Consider the following 19,253-nt stretch of genomic DNA (forward strand, 5'->3'; position numbering starts at 1 on the left):
CACCTTTTTCCTCCATTGACCTCTCCCCGGCCACCCCCATGCCCCAGCACATGCCCTCACTCACGCCCCTAGTGTCTGTGTCCTTTTATTATGCTTATATGCATGCATACAAGTCCTTTGGTTGATCTCTTACCCCCCTACCTCCCGCCCCCCAACCCTCCCTGGCCTTCCTCTTACCATTTGCAACGGCGTGGATGGAACTGGAGAGCATTATGCTAAGTGAAATCAGCCAGTCAATGAAAGAAAAATACCACATTATCTCACTCATTCATGGATAATAGAGACCATTATAAACTTTTGAACGATAATAGATACAGTGGCAGAGCTGCCTCAAACAGAGTGTCAAATTATTAATATACTAAAAGATATTGTGAATACCAGAAAAGTAGAAAATGGTATCTGCCTCTTTGAGAACGAATAGCCAAATTCAAATAATGAGATTTATATATGAAATAGAGAATAAGAATCTGAATTCTCAATAAGTTAACTTACATTGTTAATCAAACCTTCAGGTTTTTTAATGATCTCTAATCAAAACTGAACCCAACCAAGTAGCTGTTCAGTCCAAATTACTACATCTCTCTATTTACTTTATTTATAATTATTTTTATTTTATTACCACTTCAATTTTTTTTAAGAGTCTGTTGCTGCCTGAACTTCTTTAAACCTATGTGCAGTCAGACTGTGAATTGACTCAACATGGTCCTCTTCCTATTGCTCACATTTTTTTGTTGGTTTTTTGGTGTGTTTTTTTTGGTTAATCCTCACCCAAGGATATTTTTCCATTGATTTTTAGAGAGAGTGGAAGGGACAGAGAGAGACAGGGAGAGAAACATCGACGTGGGAGAGACACACTGAATGGTTGGCTTCTGCACGTGACTGACAGGGGCCAGGGATCCAAACTGGAACTGAGGTATGTGCCCTTGACCAGGAATCAAACCCTAGCCTAGATCTTCAAGTGTGCAGGCCAATGCTCTAACCATTGAGAAACACTAGCCAGGGCTCAGTTGCCTATTTATACACAAATGATGAACTCTCAGAATGGCAAACTAAGAAAACAATCCCATTAAAAAAAAAGAAGTAAAAAGAAAGGAAAAAGAATGCAGCCTGGCCAACACCTTGATTACAGCTTGGTAAGACCCTAAGCAGATAACTCACGTAAGCCATGCCCAGATTCCTGACCACAGAACTGTGAGATAATATACGTGTGCTATTTTAAGCCAATAATTTGGAGGTAATTTTTACAAAACAACAGAAAACTATTACAGTAGAAATTTTAAGATTGTAATATGTAAAAGTACAGTTGGATCCTGCTATGCATTGTTTAAAAGAAAACAAATAAAAACATGCAAAGCCAAAATATTTGCTTGACTAAAGTCAGACTGTCTTTAAAAATGACTTATATTCCACTCTGACAAATACAGTTTTTAGATTTACTCATATATTTAGAAAGTCACAGCAATTGCAGAAAAAATAACTTGGAAATTTGGTGTGTGCTATATATGAATTAGAAAGGAAAATAAAATCCACTAATCTTCACATTTTAAACCAACTTTGCACTCCTGGGATAATTGGTCATTACTTATTATACTTTTAATTTGCTAGAATTTTAAGAATTTTTTCATTTATGCCTATGAAGAATACTGGTCTGTAGTTTCCTTGTAATGTTTTTGTGTGGTTTTATCATCTGAATAACGCTGCCCTTTTAAAATAAATGGAAAAATATTCCCTCTGCCTCATTTTTTAAGTTTTCTATGTCCTTATTTGTTTCTACTTGTTTTCTCAATATGGAGAGAGTGTTGAAATCTCTGGCTAAAACTGTGGACTTGTCTATTTTACCTTTCAGTTCTATCAGTTTTTGCTTCATGCATTCTGAAGTTTGTTATTAGGCACATAAACATTTAGGATTGCTGTATCCCCTTGATAATTGACCCTTTATCATTATAAAATGAGCTTCTTTATTCCTGATAATAGTCTTTGCTCTGAGATCTACGTTGTTTGATATTATTATAGCCACTATATCTTACTTTTGATTAGTGTTAGATGTTATATCTTTTTCCATTTTCAAGTTATTCGTGTCTTTATATCTAAAGTATGCATGCATATAAGCATAACCAATGGACATAAGACCATTGGTTTTGCTTATATGTAGGGGAGGCCAGGGGAAGGTCAAGGGAGTTGGGGGGAAGGAGACATATGTAATACTCTTTGTAATACTTAATTAATAAAACAAAATTTAAAAAAATATATAAATAAATAAAGTAGTCTTCTTCCACTAGGTCAGGCAGGTCTCAGCTAATAGGAGCCACCAGCTGAAGATGGGGGGGGGGGGGGGCAGGGGCAGGGAAAGATGGGGAGAAGCGGAAGGGAAAGACAGAGTATGTCTCCCTCTCCCTGTCTTCTGGGTTGGATGACAGTTAACATGGGTCTTGGGAAAAGCTGCCACTGGGACTCAGCATCTCAGTGATGTAGAGCAAAGGAGACAAAAGGAATCAAGTGCTTTTGCTTATCTTACAAATCAGGAATATACATGGGGGAAACTGGCAGGAAATCAAATTTGGGTATAGCTTTAAGCACAGAAGCTATTTTTACAGCATTTCTTGCTGATAGATATTTTCAATTTTTTGGCAGACTGACTTTTGTATCTATTGGTTTTAAGCTAGGAGACAGGAGTCTTATCAGCCACCCAAAACCTTCAACAAGTAATTTGATCATGTTTGGGGTATGCCACTTGGAATCTTGCTAATTCTAACAGCAAGGGATCATTGTGGCCACAGAGAGAACTGTGAATCTTCAAAATGTGGAGAAATAGTATGAGACTGTAAAATGGAATGACATCTGTGCTTCTAGATCCTCCTTCAGCATCTCTACTGTGAGAGACATTGTCAAATCTGCGTCTGCTGCTGATCTCGATGTCCAAATGTAAGGCTCACATTGAGAGCTATTACTATCAATTTGACAGGATCAACTTCTTTCATATGAATGAATGTTTTAAAATGTAAAAAATAAATAAATAAAGTAGGCTTCTTATAGACCATTTCATATGACTATTAATGTAGTTGGGTTTAACTTTACCATCTTGTTTTATTTCTAGTTAGCCAACCTGCTCTTTGTACCCTTTATCTTCTTTTTCTGCCTTTTCTAATTTGGGGGTTGATATTTATAATTCATTTTATCTCCATTATGTCATATTAGTTATAATTCTTTGTTCCAGTTTGAATGTGTACATGGTTTTTTGAGGATTTATTTATCGTGGCCTCCAATTAAGTAATATATGGCTTCATTTACATAGTCCCGCCTTATCTGCAGTTTCACATCCCAGTTTCAGTTACCCATGGTCAACCCAAGTCTGAATATATTAAATGGGAATTCCAGAAATAAACAATTCATAAGTTTTAAATTGCAAGACATTCTGAATTGTGTGATGAAATCTGTGCTCTCTTGCTCTGTCCTGCTCAGTACATCAATCCTCCCTTCGTCCAGCTTATCCACGCCTTATATGCTACCCATCCGTTAGTCACTTTATAGCTGTCTCAGTTATCAGATTGGTTATCAGAGAGAGAAAGAGAGACCAGATTCACATAACACTTATTAAGTATATTGTTTTATTATTAGTTATTGTTGTTAATCTCTTACTGTGCCTAATTTATGTATTAAACTTTATCATAGGTAGGTATGTATAGGAAAAAAACATAAAATATGTATAGTGCTTGGAACTATCCATGGTTTCAGGCACCCACTAAGGGTCTTGGAATATATACTCAATGATTTAAGGGGGACTACATACTGCAGAAGACTGTTACAACGGTATACTGCAGTTTCTCCCTTTTTGGTCTTTGTGCTATTGTTTTCATACATCTTATTCCTGCATATGTTATAAATCTCACAATATGTTGTTATAATGGTTGCTTTAAACAGTAGGTTATCTTTTAAAGAGATTTTTAAAATAAGAAAAAATGTCATGTATTTACTCACATATTTACATTTTCTAGTGTTCTTCCATTCCTTTGCATAGATCCAGATTTCCATGTTATCATTTTCCTCTTTAACATTTCCTGTAATGTAGGTGAGTGATAAGTTATTTCAGCTTTTGTGTGTCTGAAATGTATTTTGCCTTTATTTCTGAAAAATATGTTTATTTGGCCTAGCATTATAAGTTGACAGATTTTTATTTTCAGCACTGCAAATGCTGCTCCACTATGTTCTGGCATGCAATGTTTCCAACAAGAAGTCCGCTAGCATTCCAACAAGAAGTCTTGCATCATTGTCACAAGGATATAAAATGTCATTAGCAATTATATGTCAGTAAAAGAATACCTTTATTTTTCTGGACATAATGTATCTTTTTTTTACTGAATACTTTTAATATTTTTCCTTTGTTACTGGTTTAATCTTTTCCCCTTATCACTGTTTTTACCATTGTCTTTTTATTACTGTTTTATTTTGGTGTTCATTCTTCAAAAGTCTTTTTGCTGTGGTTGTTAATCTGCACCCGAGGATATTTTTATATTGACTTTTAGAAAGAGTAGAAGAGAGAGGGACAGACAGTGAGAAACATCAATGTGAGAGAAACACATAGATTGGTTGCCTCCTGCATGAGCCCAGCCCAGGGAGGAGCCTGCAACCAAGGTACGTGCCCTTGACTGGAATCAAACTCAAGACGCTTTGGTCTGCAGGCCAACGCTCTATCCATTGAGCCAAAACGGCTAGGGTTCTTCCTAAGTCTTATGCTTAGACTTTGTTGAGCTTCTTGGATATCTGTCAGTTGTTATTTCTTCAAATAATGTTTTTATTTCTCCGTCTTTCTCCCCTCCTTTGGCAATTCCAAGTACATATAAGGCTGTTTGAAGTTTCCCACAGTACACTAACGCACTATTGATTACTTCTTAAATACCTGTATTCGTTTCCTAGGGCTGCCTGAACAAACTACCAAAAGTTGATGCTTAAAACAACAAAAATTTATTCTCTCACAGTTCAGGAGGCCAAAAATCCAAAATCAAGGTATTATTAGCATGATTGGTTCTCTCTGGACACTCTGGGGAAGAAACGGCCCTGTGCCTCTCTCCCAGCTTCTGGAAGTTCCCTGCAATTGAAAGGACAGACAGGACTGATAGCTGTGTCCCTAACCCCTCTTCCAAGAAAAAGCCGCAGAATGTATCAGTTACTCAGCCTGCCCTATCACAGCCAGTGGGAAAGCGGGGGAAACTAGCCCAAGGCCAAAAGTATGCTAGCCACCCCCCTGTCTTTGTGTAACCAGACCCTAGCTGCACCCTGCCCTTGCGTCACTAGCCCCCGGCCCTCACTCATCCAACCAGAATCGGCCAAATCAGTGGTCAGAGTGTGCCCCCACCCCCCGACCCCAAGCCCTATAAATTCTTTGTTCTCTTGGAACTCCGGGATCTCTCGCACCCTATCGCTGCGTTGGTAGGGGAGGCAGAGGGACCAAGTCCTGGGCTTGAATAAAGACTCTATGCTTTTGCATCAGACTCGGAGCTCCCTGGTGATGTCCTTTGGGGGATCTTGAAATCTGGGCATAACACAATCTTTGGCATTTCTTGGCTTGTAAGTGCATCACCTCAATCTCTGCCTCCATCTTCACAGGGCCCTCCTCTCTTCTCGGGGTTTTCCTTATTTGTTTCCTTTCTCTCAGGGATTACTATGCTTCACTACCTGATGACCACTGTCTGAAAACTATCCTTTCACATATTTTGTTCTTGTTTTGTTTCCGTAAGAGAGTAAATACAGTCTCTGTTTTTTATCTTGTCCAGAGGCAGGAGTCTCCCACTAAACTGAAGGAGTACACAATGGTGTAAATACCTTCTCTATGAAATTTAGTATTTTTCATCCTGAAAACTACATGTATGTTTCACACAATACAATATCTCACATGGAAGTAAATCACTATAGAAAAAGGTATGGTGCCCAGCCGGCGTGGTTCAGTGGTTGAGCGTCAACCTATGAACCAGGAGGTCATGGTTCAATTCCTGGTCAGGACACATGCCCGGATTGCGGACTCAGTCCCCAGTGGAGCATGTGCAGGAGGCAACCGATCAACAATTCTCTCGTCATTGATGTTTCTATCTCTCCCTTCCTCTCTGAAATCAACAAAAATGTATTAAAAGAAAGAAAAAGGCAAAAAGGAAGAAAAAGCCATGGTTGTTTGTTATGATAAATAACTTAGACGGTTATAGACATACTTCTTTAGAAGAACTGAATGTTCAAATCATTGAGTTGTATCAGAATTGTTGAAATGCACACCAACAACACTGTTCTAGGATAGATATCTTTACCCTATAGAATTCAATATTTGTAACTTTTCAGGCCCTTTAAAAGAGGAAAGAAATTGAGTGAAAATTGCTAAGTGTATTTTATCCTTAAACTCTTCCATTTTGGAAATTTTTCATTAGTGGTTTTGCTCAGTTTTTAAATTCTATCAAGTAGATAGAAATTTCTGCTATGGTAGCTACCTACAGCAAGACTTTTTGAAGCCTAGTAAATAACAGGAAATCCTCTATTAGGGAAGGCCCTAATCCCATTTCCTCTCAATCTCTGTGCTCGCAAAGGGGGTCCACTTTAGTGACTTATGAGAAAGGAATGGTATATCATTCACTCACTTCTTATTTTTTTTCAAAACATGTGTTCGGTGCTTTCCCCAATGAGAGAATGGATACTAAGTTTGAATGTTATAAATGTCCTGTAGTGGAGTCCAGTCTAGGGAGACACAGAGAAAAGTTTGTATAAGAAAGCACTGAATGGCAAATCTCAGCATTTAATTCTAATCTAGATGATGTAACTGAGCACCAATACAAGAGGCCTCACAACTCTACCCACACACCGTAAGCCTCCAAAATATCTGTCTCTGCAAGCCCAGACATTCCTTTAGCCTACAGCTGCTTTGGGTAGTGAGCTTGCTTGACTTGCCATGGCAAGGTCTGTGTATTATGAATAAAGTGGGGGGAAATATTTGAATGGGCCCAATTGTACACTATCCCATGTCCCACTAGTACTGGTCGGACTAAAGAGAGTGACAGAGCCTGCAGTACAAACCATAGACTGTTTCTTCACTATGTTGGAAAAAGACTTTTAACTGGTACATATAGCCTCTCCCAATATTTGAACAATGGGTGCCAAAAATGGGAATAGTAACAATCTGAGTCACTCATATGTCAGGTGTTAGACATTTACTCCTTCCGGAAATAGATTTCTGACCAGAAATTAGTTCTAATTTCATAGTGTCAATCCTGTAGAAAGTTTCTCCTCAAACTTAAGACATTTCTATTTCCAGCAACAATTGTAGGTTAGACAGGGAAGACAGTCTCTGACTTTTTGTTATTGTTTAAATGCTATTTACCTGTGCTGAGCTACAAAGGGCATCTCCTGTTTCTTATTTTGTTCTCAAAGAAAAACTTCCCAGTGAAAAAGATTTTTCATTTCTGTCTGTAGCTTTGGGGAAATAGGCATTCTTAGACATTGCTGGTAGAAATACAAAATAATACAACATCTATGAAGAAGAATCTGGCAATATCTAGCAAAATGATATATAGATTTTCCAGCAGTACCACTTTTAGGAATTTATTCCAAAATATACTCGCAGAAATACTACAGTGAATTATGTAGTGGGTTACCCAGATGCCTTCTTTATGACATAGGCTATGGGAGATCCTATTCCTATGAGTTTGGCAGCCGATGGCTCTCAGCTGAGATCCTCTCTACAAATTGCCTTTTGCTGAGGAGAGCTACCTCCCAATCCACATCCCGTGACTGTTCTATTCAGAGGCTTACAGTTCAAAGAACAACTCTGAAACCCCATCTAGCCCCAGAGCTCTCTCCATGGTATTAGCTGAGACCTTTGGTGCATCTCCACAGCAGTTCAACTCTTTCCAATGCCCAATGCTTCATCCTTCAAAGGTTTGATCCCAAAAACTACTCACCAATAACTCCCTACTCGTAAATAAATCTCTGCCCAGAATCTGTTTCCCAGGGAACCTAATTGATTGGTGCCAGAGTGGTCCAAAAAAGCAGACCCTAAAATGGGATTTTAGAGCTGGCTCGTTAGCCAGCTGGCTGACAGTGAGGACCAGATCATGCTAGTAGGTGAAGCATTTGATAGTGCTCGACATGCTGTAGCAGTGCAATTGTTTAAAGTTTTACAAGTGGTAAACAGAGATAGGACACCGATGGACGGAAATGTATTGACAGTTGTGATACCTCAGGCTTTTATGGAAGCATTAATTATAAGCACAAAAGAATTAAATCACTGTTGCTGAGTGCCATTGATGGGCTGGAAAAATAAAACAATCAAAGGCTAGGGATAATTATTACTTTAGAGAGAAATGCAAAACTCAAAACTCGGTGATCCTCCTTGGTAGCAAATGAAGAGGCTATCTCCTGTAGCCAGGGGACAGAAAAACCTGAGGACCATTCTCAGGGTTCAAGTAGGAGTAGCAGAGTTCCAGAGAAAGGTGAATTGTCATTTCTGCAAAGTCTAAGTCAGGGTCCTGGTGGGAAAGGATGTCATAGTCAGAGCCCTGTTTGGGTCTGGGGTTATCTGAGTTGATTTACTCAAAAATCATAAAACCTCTGATCATCCATCCCTCTGAAACCTTGGGGCCTACAGAATGGTCTACCCCTCCCAATTAGATGCTAGCCTTCCACTCACCACCTTTGCTTGGAGATAAAGCATCCCGTCTCCACCCTGCCTGCCTCCCCCCCAAGATTGAACCCCTCTTCTCCTTCTGACTCACATCACCAATAACTAGGGTTAAGCCTCAGTAGAACCCAGAAGAAGTGCTAGAGCAGGTGAAGGAGGAAGGGGACTATGTGCTGAAGGAACTGGAGGATCTAGCCATTATGTAGTGGCAGGAGCTAGAAACGAATGCATAGGATTGGATCCTAAGCATAATGGATCAATAGAAATAGAACATCCACCTTGGACAACCGACAGTTTTTCAGAATGGGAGCACTCTCCCGGGATACAGGATTTAGCACTTTGGCCAGAACCATGTTGAAAGGTAGAAAATTCAATAGCCTACACTATATGAAGTGGAAATGCCAAAACTGCCTTAGAAAATGTTACAAGAAGTGATCAAAAGACTCAGAGAAATCGTCAGGGCAGAGTGGATATACTGTATAACACCAGACACTCAGACCTATTAAATATGTTTCATGTGAGAACCTAAAGAAGGACTTGTTTTCCCCAAAGTGATAAAGAATGAACTAGTGAGAAGAGCACCAGAATCATTAAGAAGATCAGTGTTGACTATTCTCTATAGGCCAAACCTGAGAGTAGGAGAAGTCGTATTATAGAACTAGTCTTATTGATGGCAATGGGATAATGTTCCTACCTCAAGATCCTTAAGTAAATCATACCTGCAAAGTCCCTGTTGCCATGTAATCTACTCATAGGTCCCAGGGATTAGAATATGGGCTTTTGATGGGGGGTTGGGAGGGAGGGCATAGGGGTATTATTTTGTCTGCCACAGATTCTGATTCAAACAAAGTAACTATAAAAAGGTATTTTCACAGAATTGGGAAATTTTGACCATAGATTGGTTATCGTATATAGGAATTGTTATGAATTTTCTAAGGTAAGATCATGGCATTGTAATTTTTAGTGTAGGCCATCTGTTGGAGAGGCTTACTGAATTATTTATAGGTAAAACTATATGCTATCTGGTATTTGCATTAAAATGTGTTTAAAAGAATAAGGGAAATAAATGAAACAAGATAGACAAAATACTAAAAATTGTTAAGTTACAATATGGTCACAAGGGATCAGAATACTTCTCTTCTACTACTGTGTATAATTGAAAATTTCTAGTAGCTGGTAGCTACTGTTTCTAGTAGCTGGTAGCTACCTGGTAGCTCAGTTGGTTTGAGCATCATCCTTATATGCCAAGGTTGTGGATTTGATCCCTGGTAAGTAGAATAACAAATCTCTCTCTCTCTCTCTCTCTCTCTCTCTCTCTCTCTCTCTCTCTCTCTCTAATATAAATTTTTTTTAAATAAAAAATATTCTACAATAAAAAGGTTTTTTAAATCAAAGATAATATGGTTTACAAGAAAACGAATGGAAAGGAAAAGGGATGTGTCTTAGGGCTTCAAAAAACAATTCTTGTCCATATATCTTTGCATACCAGTGTGAATGTACAGTGAGAGTTGCATTTAAAATGTTGATAGTAATTGCTTTATATGTACACTAAGGTTGAACAATTAAGTGAACAAATGGCAGATGAGCCAGGTTTCTCACTATGAGATGATAGTTGCAGGATAGAATGAACCATGTGGTGCTGGATTAAAGTCAGCTTTTTAAAACAACTGAAGAAATGTGTGATTGTTCTTTAAATGAAGCTGCAACACTGTGCGGGAACTCTACAAACACCCAGAACAGAATAACCTGTTTCAAAATTCAGGTTAGTTACCCTTGGTAAATTGGACAAAGAAGCAATAATACATGCAGCAAGTATATTACATTTTTCTTTTTAATCCAAAAAGCATTTAGCACACTATGCTAAGCAAAACACCACAATTAGAAAAAGTAAAGAAGCTTCATTCTTTACTGATTATTCACTATTTTCATATAAACTTTCTACTTTTAAAACAGAAGATGACATTTTAAAAAACTCTTAGCCATGAAAGCAATAGGAATAATGCAATCCTAAAATATGCACTATATTTTGCTGAAGTACACTTCTGTAATAGTCAATGACAGGAAATGGGAACTATGCAAAAAAAATCTAGAGAAATGAATGGAAATAATAAATTGCTTGAAACTTCAAATTACATAGCTAGAAAACAGAACCTTTGATAAGTAATCTCAAGTACATTTTGCATTGAAGAGATGAAGTCTTGAAGCAATTCCATCCCCCTTTTTCCCATCTCAGCTATAGCTTCCCAGTGACCTGAGATTCATACCGTCCTCATTCTCTAGGGAATAACATGAAAGTGACTGTTTGAAAATAAAATGAGGGATTGAAACACTATACTTCAGAAGACAGAATCAGTTACCTGACATTCAATACCAATCCTCACTGTGTTAAGAATGTCAGTGTTTCACATGCCCCGGAAAAGAGTTGTTTCAATACACGCTTCTGTGACTTTATTCAGTTTGGGTACACCTCAGGGAGTTTAATTTCGTGCAAAGCTTTCAGATAATGCTTTCCAGTGACAGGAGCAAGTCCACGTACCATAAGAGAGCACTTAGAAGTTCAGGGAAAATTAAAGCAGCCTGGGTTGCTAAAGCTTCATCAGAACTTTGGCCTTGCCCTGAAGTTAGCCTTCGAGAACTGAGAAAGTAGTGTCGGCAAATCCTGATATAAACATAATGGGATGAAAGATGATCTGGTTGGATCGGGGCTTATATTATAGCCATAAAGGGAAATGGCAATGAGAAGTGGATGTCAGAGATTTAACTAAACTGAACTGATTTCAGGAAAGGCTTAAGAATCAGCCTGGCTGGGGAAAGAGAGGAAAAACACCTGCACTACTAGTCCACACATGAACAGCGCATTTATTTTCAAACAAAGAGCAGATAATGCTCAAGCTTTGGAAGGGGAGATCTATTTTTCAGAGAAAGTATGGACACCTGAAAGAAACACATGGGCCATTGTGTTTAGGAATGAAACATGTGATCTAGGGAAATGCCAGTTTATCCAAGTCTTGGCTGGGTTACTGCTTTGTTAAGAGAAGGGACATATTTTTGAAACAACTGTGATTAACTGAGGTTTAATGTACTTTCTTGTAATTGCCTATAATTTTAAAAGATTACATTGTAGCTTGTAAGCCTGGTTTAAAAAAAACACAAATCAGGTGATGCTTTTTAAAAATACAACATCATATGTGTTTTATTGCCTCAAATTTATCCCCAAATACAGAGATAATGTATGTTTTGGTATTTGCTAAAAGTCGTTTTGTTGATTCAATTTGGCTTCTCTCTCCACCTTTGGTTTCTTAACATGGCTATACCACCATCAATTATTTAATATTCCTCAAAGTTTATGTAATCATGCTCATTGACTAAAAATTCATTCTGCACAAATGGAGTTTCAAGTACTATAAACTTTCACAATTTACCTTTAGCGCGCCATGTTCTCCTTAAAGGATAATATCTGAATGAGTTTTTCTTATACCATTCTAGAACTCATAGACACAAGAACTCTCTCACAAGTTAGCTCAAAGAATGAATATAAATTGTTAGAATTTCTTTTTTATTCTCATATTGTTTCTGAACAAGAGGGGCCTTCCTCTTAAACCCATCTTCTTTGGCTGTGTGACCACAAAAGTTTGATAACCTAGCTTCTGCACCCTTCTTTCCTCTATCTGCACTTCAGTTTGTTTCTGAATGAAGTACAAAGCTTAGTGCTCTTTCTGGAAAGATCTGTGAGCTTTTCTCTTGAGTGGTATTTTGGGTAGTTATTGACTTTTAAGTAACAATTAATTTACCTCAGCTCTTAGAAGATATTATTTCAGCCCAGCTGATGTGGCTCATTGTTAATGTTATTAAAGTTAAACTGGTATAAAACTAATACAATATTGAATGTCAATTGTAATTGGAAAAAAATTTAAACAAGGAAATTCTACCATTTGCAGCAGCATGAATGAACCTTGAAGGCATTTTGCTAAGTGAAATGAGTCAGAGAAAGACCTATATGTGGAATCTAACAAAAAAACTCATATAAAAAGAAATCAGACTTGTGGTTACCAGAGGCAAAGGGTGGGGAGAGAGAGAATTGGAGGAAGGTAGTTAAAAGGGACAACCTTCTAGTAATAAGATCAGTAAGTACATATGTAATGTACAATGTGATGGCTATAGCTAACACTGATGCAGGATACATAGGAAAATTGTTGAGAGTAAATCCTAAGACTTCTCATCACAAGAAAAAATGTTTGTCTTTTTCTTACCTTCTTTATTTTCTTTTTATTGTTTCTATGTGAGAAACTGTATGTTAGCAAAACCTAGGTTGGTATTTATTTTACAATATGTGTACATTAAGCCATCATGCTGGATGCCTTAAACCAGGGGTCCTCAAACTTTTTAAACAGGGGGCCAGTTCACTGTCCCTCAGACCGTTGGAGGGCCAGACTATAGTTTAAAAAAAAACTATGAACAAATTCCTATGCACACTGCACATATCTTATTTTGAAGTAAAAAAACAAAACGGGAACAAATACAATATTTGTATTTGCATGTGGCCCGTGGGCCGTAGTTTAAGGACCCCTGCCTTAAACTTATACTGTAATGCACATTAACTATTTCTCAATAAAACTGGAAAATGTTTCAAATGTTTAAAATCTTACACAATGGAAATTAAAAATTAATTAAAATATGATATTTTTAATATTCACAAATATTTGGAAATTAAATCAAATGAAAAATTCACAAGAGAAATTATAAAATATTTCTGCTGTGCCTGAGATGCCCCTCTGCTTCCTTCTGCAGTGTCAGAGAAGCCGTGGAAACAAAGGCTGATGAAGGTCTTATCTAAATTTAGTCCCTTTCATTCTTTTAACTTTTATTTTGAAATAATTATAGATTCACAGAAAACTGCAAAGATAGTACAGAGGTCTCACATACCTTTCTCTCAATAGTTACATCTTAGTAACCATATTTACTCAACACCAGGATATTGAATTGTCATTTTCTGCCCCATTTGATCACATGTGTATATTCATGAAGCTACCACCACGATTAAGACACAACCATCAGCACAAAGATCTCTCTTTTGCTAACCCTTTATAGTCACATCCTCCCCCCATTATCCCTAAACTCTGAGAACCCTAGTTTGTTCTCGATCACTACAATTTGGTCATTTTCAGAATATTTTATAAATAAAATTATATAGCATGTAGCCTCTTAAGATTAATGTTTTTCGCTCAGCATAATATCCTTGAAATCCACCCAAGTAATTGTATGTATCAATACGCAGTCCATTCCTTTTCATTGCTAAGAAGTGTTCCTTGATATGGATATACCACTGTTTACTTAACTAGTCACCTATTATAGGACATTTTGGCTATTTACAGTTAGGAACGATTACAAATAAAGCTGCTATGAACAATTATGTAAAGATTTTTGGGTGAACCTAAGTTTTCATTTCTCTGGCATAAATACCAGGACTATGACTGCTGAATTTATATGTTTGATTTTTTTAAGAAATTGCCAATTGGTATTGGCACTATTTTTAAAATTTGAGCTGTGACCATAGGTGTGTTAGAAATAGTTCATGTGGTCTTAATTAGCATTTTCCTAATGGCTAGTGATGTTGAACATCTTTTCATGCATTTATTTGCCATCTGTATTAGCCTCATCAGTGAAGAGGAGGTGTCAAAGTCACCTTGGAAGAAGATTATGTGGGATGGGAGACACTTGCTGCCATTTTTAGAAAATATAGTACGATATAGGTCAGTGATGGCAAACCTATGACACGTGTGTCAGAGGTGACACGCGAACTCATTTTTTTTGGTTGATTTTTCTTTGTTAAATGGCATTTAAATATATAAAATAAATATCAAAAATATAAATCTTTGTTTTACTATGGTTGCAAATATCAAAAAATTTCTATATGTGACACGGCACCAGAGTTAATTAGGGTTTTTCAAAATGCTGACACGCCAAGCTCAAAAGGTTCGCCATCACTGACATAGGTGGATCATGAACTAGGCAGGGTTTGGATAGGCAAGTAGCAAGAAAAGGCATTTGAATGTATACTATTGTAATACACTCTGTCATTGAGAAATTTTAGAGTGCAATATTTTTATTTAGTCAAAAATGTATAGCCAGAATAGAAGATATGGAGATATAGACAACAGACCATACCAAGTTCACATAGTAATGTTTCTAGAAAAGAACTTTTACTCATCTCTTTCTTCCAAAACACCCTCCCTCTGGTAATTGCCCACATCTTTTTAACCTCTACTTGTGGTTTTCTTATTTTTGTTTCTTTGTTTTGCAAAAGCATCAATGTTGCTGTTTTTTTAAAATAATTCTTTATTGTTGAAAGTATTATATATGTCCCTTTTTTTCCCCATTGACCCCTTTCAAGCCTCCCCCAGCCCTGCCCTAGGCGCTCACCACTCCATTGTCTTTGTCCATGGGCAATGCATATATGCATACAATTAACCTCCACTCTTTCTCCTCTTCTCTGCAGCCCTACACATCAATTTGTTTCTCTTCTTTTTTTTTTCATATATTTTTATTGATTTCAGAGAGGCAGGGAGAGGAAGAGAAAGATAGAAACATCAATGGGTGGCTCAGCTGATGGGAGCATCATCCTGTACACCAAAAGGTTGCAGGTTCAATTCCCGGTCAGGGCACATACCTAGGTTGTGGGTTTGATCCCTGGTAGGGACACATACGGGACGCAGATTGATGTTTCTCTCTCACATCAAGATTTCTCTCTCTCTCTCTAAAAAAATCAATAAAAACTTCTCCCAATCTCTTCCAAGGAAAAAAATAAAAAAATTATATTGTGACTATATTGTGACAGTTCAGCCTCTGAATGTTAGAGAAGAACATAAGTTCCATATGGTTTTCAAGGTAACCTGAGGAAAGAAGTTTTACAAATGGAAAGTAATAAAAAGGATACCCTAATTTTTCATTGGATTTCAGTATATAGCAATGTATTTCTGTCTATATGTGCCCAATTAAGCACATTTATGGATTATCAACCTAACCCTCACACAATGGCTCTAAAGACAAAGTAACATTAACATGAACAAACTAAGCACAACACCAAGCAAGAAGAAAGCAAGAATGTTGCTTTTTAAATAATTGAAATTATCATTAACAATTATCTTTATTGTGCATTGAGATGTTCCTAGAAATAGAGATACATGTATATATTTTATAAATAAACAAATGTCAACAGTCAAAATAGTTTAGAGACACTGGGCTAAGGCATTGGTAGCACTGTTCTCTTCCCCTCTCCTACCCTGCCCTGCCCCCTTTAGATTGCCCTTGTGAAGATCAGGCTGCTGATTTGAGCTCCTACCCAGATCTCTTGAGTTCCTAAATTTCTCTGTTCTTTCTTCCCCTAAGGTACAGATGCTTGGAGGAAATCTGGCTTTGGTACCAACTGAATGACTTGAGTCTGTTTTTTCTTTGCCACAATTCTGGGTAGATTTCTTGAGTTTGCATCTTACATTCTGGTCTCTCCTCTCAATCTGCAAAGCAAGGAGCAGAAATAATTTCCTAGGATGAATATGCTCCATCATTTAGGCTTGATGCCTACCTGCCTGTCCTCTACCTGATACTTAGGAAAGAGGCTGGCAATCTGTGTGGCTGGGAAAGAACTAAGAGCATGAGAGAGAATGCCAACACCTACAGTTCTAATGAGTTACTTATCTATATAAAACCCTAATATGCAAATAGACTGAATGTTGGAACAACCAAACAACTGAACTGAACAACCAATTGCTATGCCATGCGCTGATCACCAGGGAGCACGTGCAGAACATGGTGGACATCGGCTGTGGCGTGATGGTAGAGCAGGTGAGCAGGGGCACCAAATCAAGGCGGGGCACCAGTCGCTATCATCGGGGAGAGCCTGTAGTGGTTACTGAAAATTCTTTGCTTCCACATGCCGCAGTCCCACCTGGTGCTCATACCCGCTGCCGGTGCCCAGCACCAGTCCCCATCACTCAGCGCCATCAGTGGGTACAAGCAGCAGCTGCCGGCCCCAATTGTCCCTGAGGGCTTCTCCACCTCCCCCTGCTCCTGGGGGCGATTGGGGCAGCAGCTGCCACTGGCACCCGCTACTGGCACCAGTCCCAATCGCTCCATGCCGTCAGCAGGTGTGAGCAGGGTCGACGCCATCACTGTGTGGGAGCGGCAGCAGCAGGAGCAGGGCATCCAGCAGACAGGGGACAGGGGGCTGCAGCAGGAGGTGCCAGGTGCGGGCGCGGAGGATGGGCCGAGACCTGCTCCTGTGCCCACCTCAGCCTTGCAGCCCACAGTTCCTTTCAAGTTGCACAAATTTGTGTACTGGGCCCTTAGTAATATAATAATTTGCTCTGATGATAAAATTCTTAAAATACAAAGTTAAGACTAACTTTATATGTATTTTTAAATAATCATAATGTATTACTCAATGGAAATACCAAGAACCTCTATAATGTACCAAGTGCCTTCCCTAGGGAGAGATACATTTACAGTGATACTTCTTGATTCCCATACTCTGTTGGTCTATGAGTTCCTTCAAGACAGGGATCATACCTATTCGTCTTTGTTTTCCTAGGTCTAGCATTGAAAATAATGATTAGCATTATTTTTAATACACATTGCTACTACTTTTTAGGTACTTACTATGTGCCAGGTTCTTGCTAAGCATGTTTCAAATATTATTCCATTTAATCCTTATAATAATCTTATTACCCTCTCTTTATGGATGAAGAAACTAAGCCCAGAAGCACAATAACTTCCCAAAGAATTCACTCCTAGTACATGGTTGAACTGTGATTTCAACTTAAGACTTCATAATTTTGAAACCCTAACTCCTAATAACTATGTTATAATGCCAAGGAGGAAAGATTTGAAGGGGTAGGAAGAGACCTATAAAAGCTTGCCACTGCCCTGTCCTGGCCGGTGTAGCTCCATTGGTTGGAGCATCCTCCTGTGAACTGGAAGGTTGTGGGCTCAATTTCCCAATCAGGACACAAACCCAGGATTCAATCCCTGTGTGGGAGGAAACCAATTAATGTTTCTCTCTCATCTTCATGTTTCTGTGTGTGTGTGTCTCTCTCTCTCTTCCTACCTCTCTCTCTAAAATCAATTTTTAAAAAAACCCACATATCCTCAGGTGAGGATTACAAAAAAAGTTTGCCACTGCCTTCCACGCCAGAAGTAAGGGCATGTTGCTACTTAGAAAATGTGACTTCCAGCCATGTTTCCAGCTAATTACAACTTCTTTGACATTAAATACATTGGTCATGACATCCTCAGACATGGGAAATCTCTTTCTAACATATGTCACAGAAAAAAATACATTGTAGTGACACAGGTATAAAGTGAAAGGAAGAAATAGGAAACCTGAACTTTTGTAATTTTTCTTTAGGGAGTCTAGTTATTATTGCTGGCACATAAAATGATGCTCTTTGCAAATTCATATCTCTTAATTTGGCACAAAGTAGTAATTTAAAGGAAAAAACTATGGATGGAAAGAAACAATCATGGCTTACAACAGCACTCAGAACCAGAATGATGCAATTTTCATTGCATGCCTCCTCAAGTTGAAGAATTCATTAGCACCTATATAGTACTTAGGTAATTTGAGACAACGCAAGTTGCAATATTTAACCATAAGTTTATTTTGCTTTGTAGTTCTATAACTCCATTTTAGAAGTTTAAGTATAGCAATTATTTCAACATTAAATATAGATTATAAAATACTCATTTCAAGTTCTTTTTCTTTTAAGTCTTGATCAACCATAAAATTTTCTAAGTGATAAATTTGCAAAGGTTTATTCTACTATTACAGTTAGTTTCAGCCATAAAATTGAAAAATATACCATATTGCGGTTTTCTATTAAATTCTAAATAAATTTACATTGGTCTTTTAATGGTAAATAATGCGTAAGGTAACTTTCCAGCTCCTGTTCTCACTTCACTGGCAACAAGGATGGGCCCCATCAGCCTGATATGTAATCAGGGATGGCTATATAATCTAATGCCATCAATCTGATTCTCCTTCTTGGGGATTTGGAATTAAAACCCAATTCTAATTAGCTAAGTCTGCTTACTTGAGTTGCTGCTGCAGGGAAGACTTTTTTCTTTTTCATACACACTAAGAAGCAAAAGTAACAAAGGTAAAAATTTATTATCTTACTGACAAATACTGTAATGGTCTTTCATTTCTGCATCTATCTGCAAGTCCATTTCATTTCTCTTTCTATGTATATCCAAACGTCACCTAAAATACTCCAGGGCTTGAGATTTAGATGTTGCATAAACCATATTTCACATTCTTTGTGACTTTGGAGGCTTCTATGAGATTTCTACAGATTTCTAAGTGAGGGGCCATGAGATAAAAGGATGGGGAACTGATGTTCTTTCAGTCACCTCTGGCTCTGGTTTCTGTTTCCATAGGCAGTAGATTTTGTTGAAGGTTTGAGGGTTTATATCACAGCAATATAATCAGCACTGACCGCTGGGGATACCTTCAGTGACTCCTGAGAGATTTCCATTGGTCTTCACCCACAAAAGTCCTTCCACTTCAAACTTTCCTGCTGAATTCTTTCTCTTTCTCTCTTTAAGAGGG

The 19,253-nt window shown here is 38.0% G+C and overlaps 1 long non-coding RNA gene across 2 annotated transcripts in view; it reads right to left on the reverse strand.

Moving 5' to 3' along the window:
* Positions 1-3,980: 3,980 nt before the first annotated feature.
* The window catches only part of LOC102760828, a 34,549-nt gene continuing 19,276 nt past the window's right edge, over positions 3,981-19,253 (reverse strand). Inside the window, exon 3 of one of the 2 annotated variants that reach the window (XR_001513553.1) lies at positions 3,981-4,055. This is a non-coding gene — a long non-coding RNA (uncharacterized LOC102760828). Of the gene's footprint in view, positions 4,056-15,804; positions 16,162-19,253 lie in introns of those variants that run through there. The other variant, XR_435581.2, reaches the window with a different exon arrangement.

The sequence above is a fragment of the Myotis davidii genome, unplaced genomic scaffold (assembly GCF_000327345.1).
Source record: "Myotis davidii unplaced genomic scaffold, ASM32734v1 scaffold96, whole genome shotgun sequence".
Lineage (NCBI taxonomy): Eukaryota > Metazoa > Chordata > Mammalia > Chiroptera > Vespertilionidae > Myotis > Myotis davidii.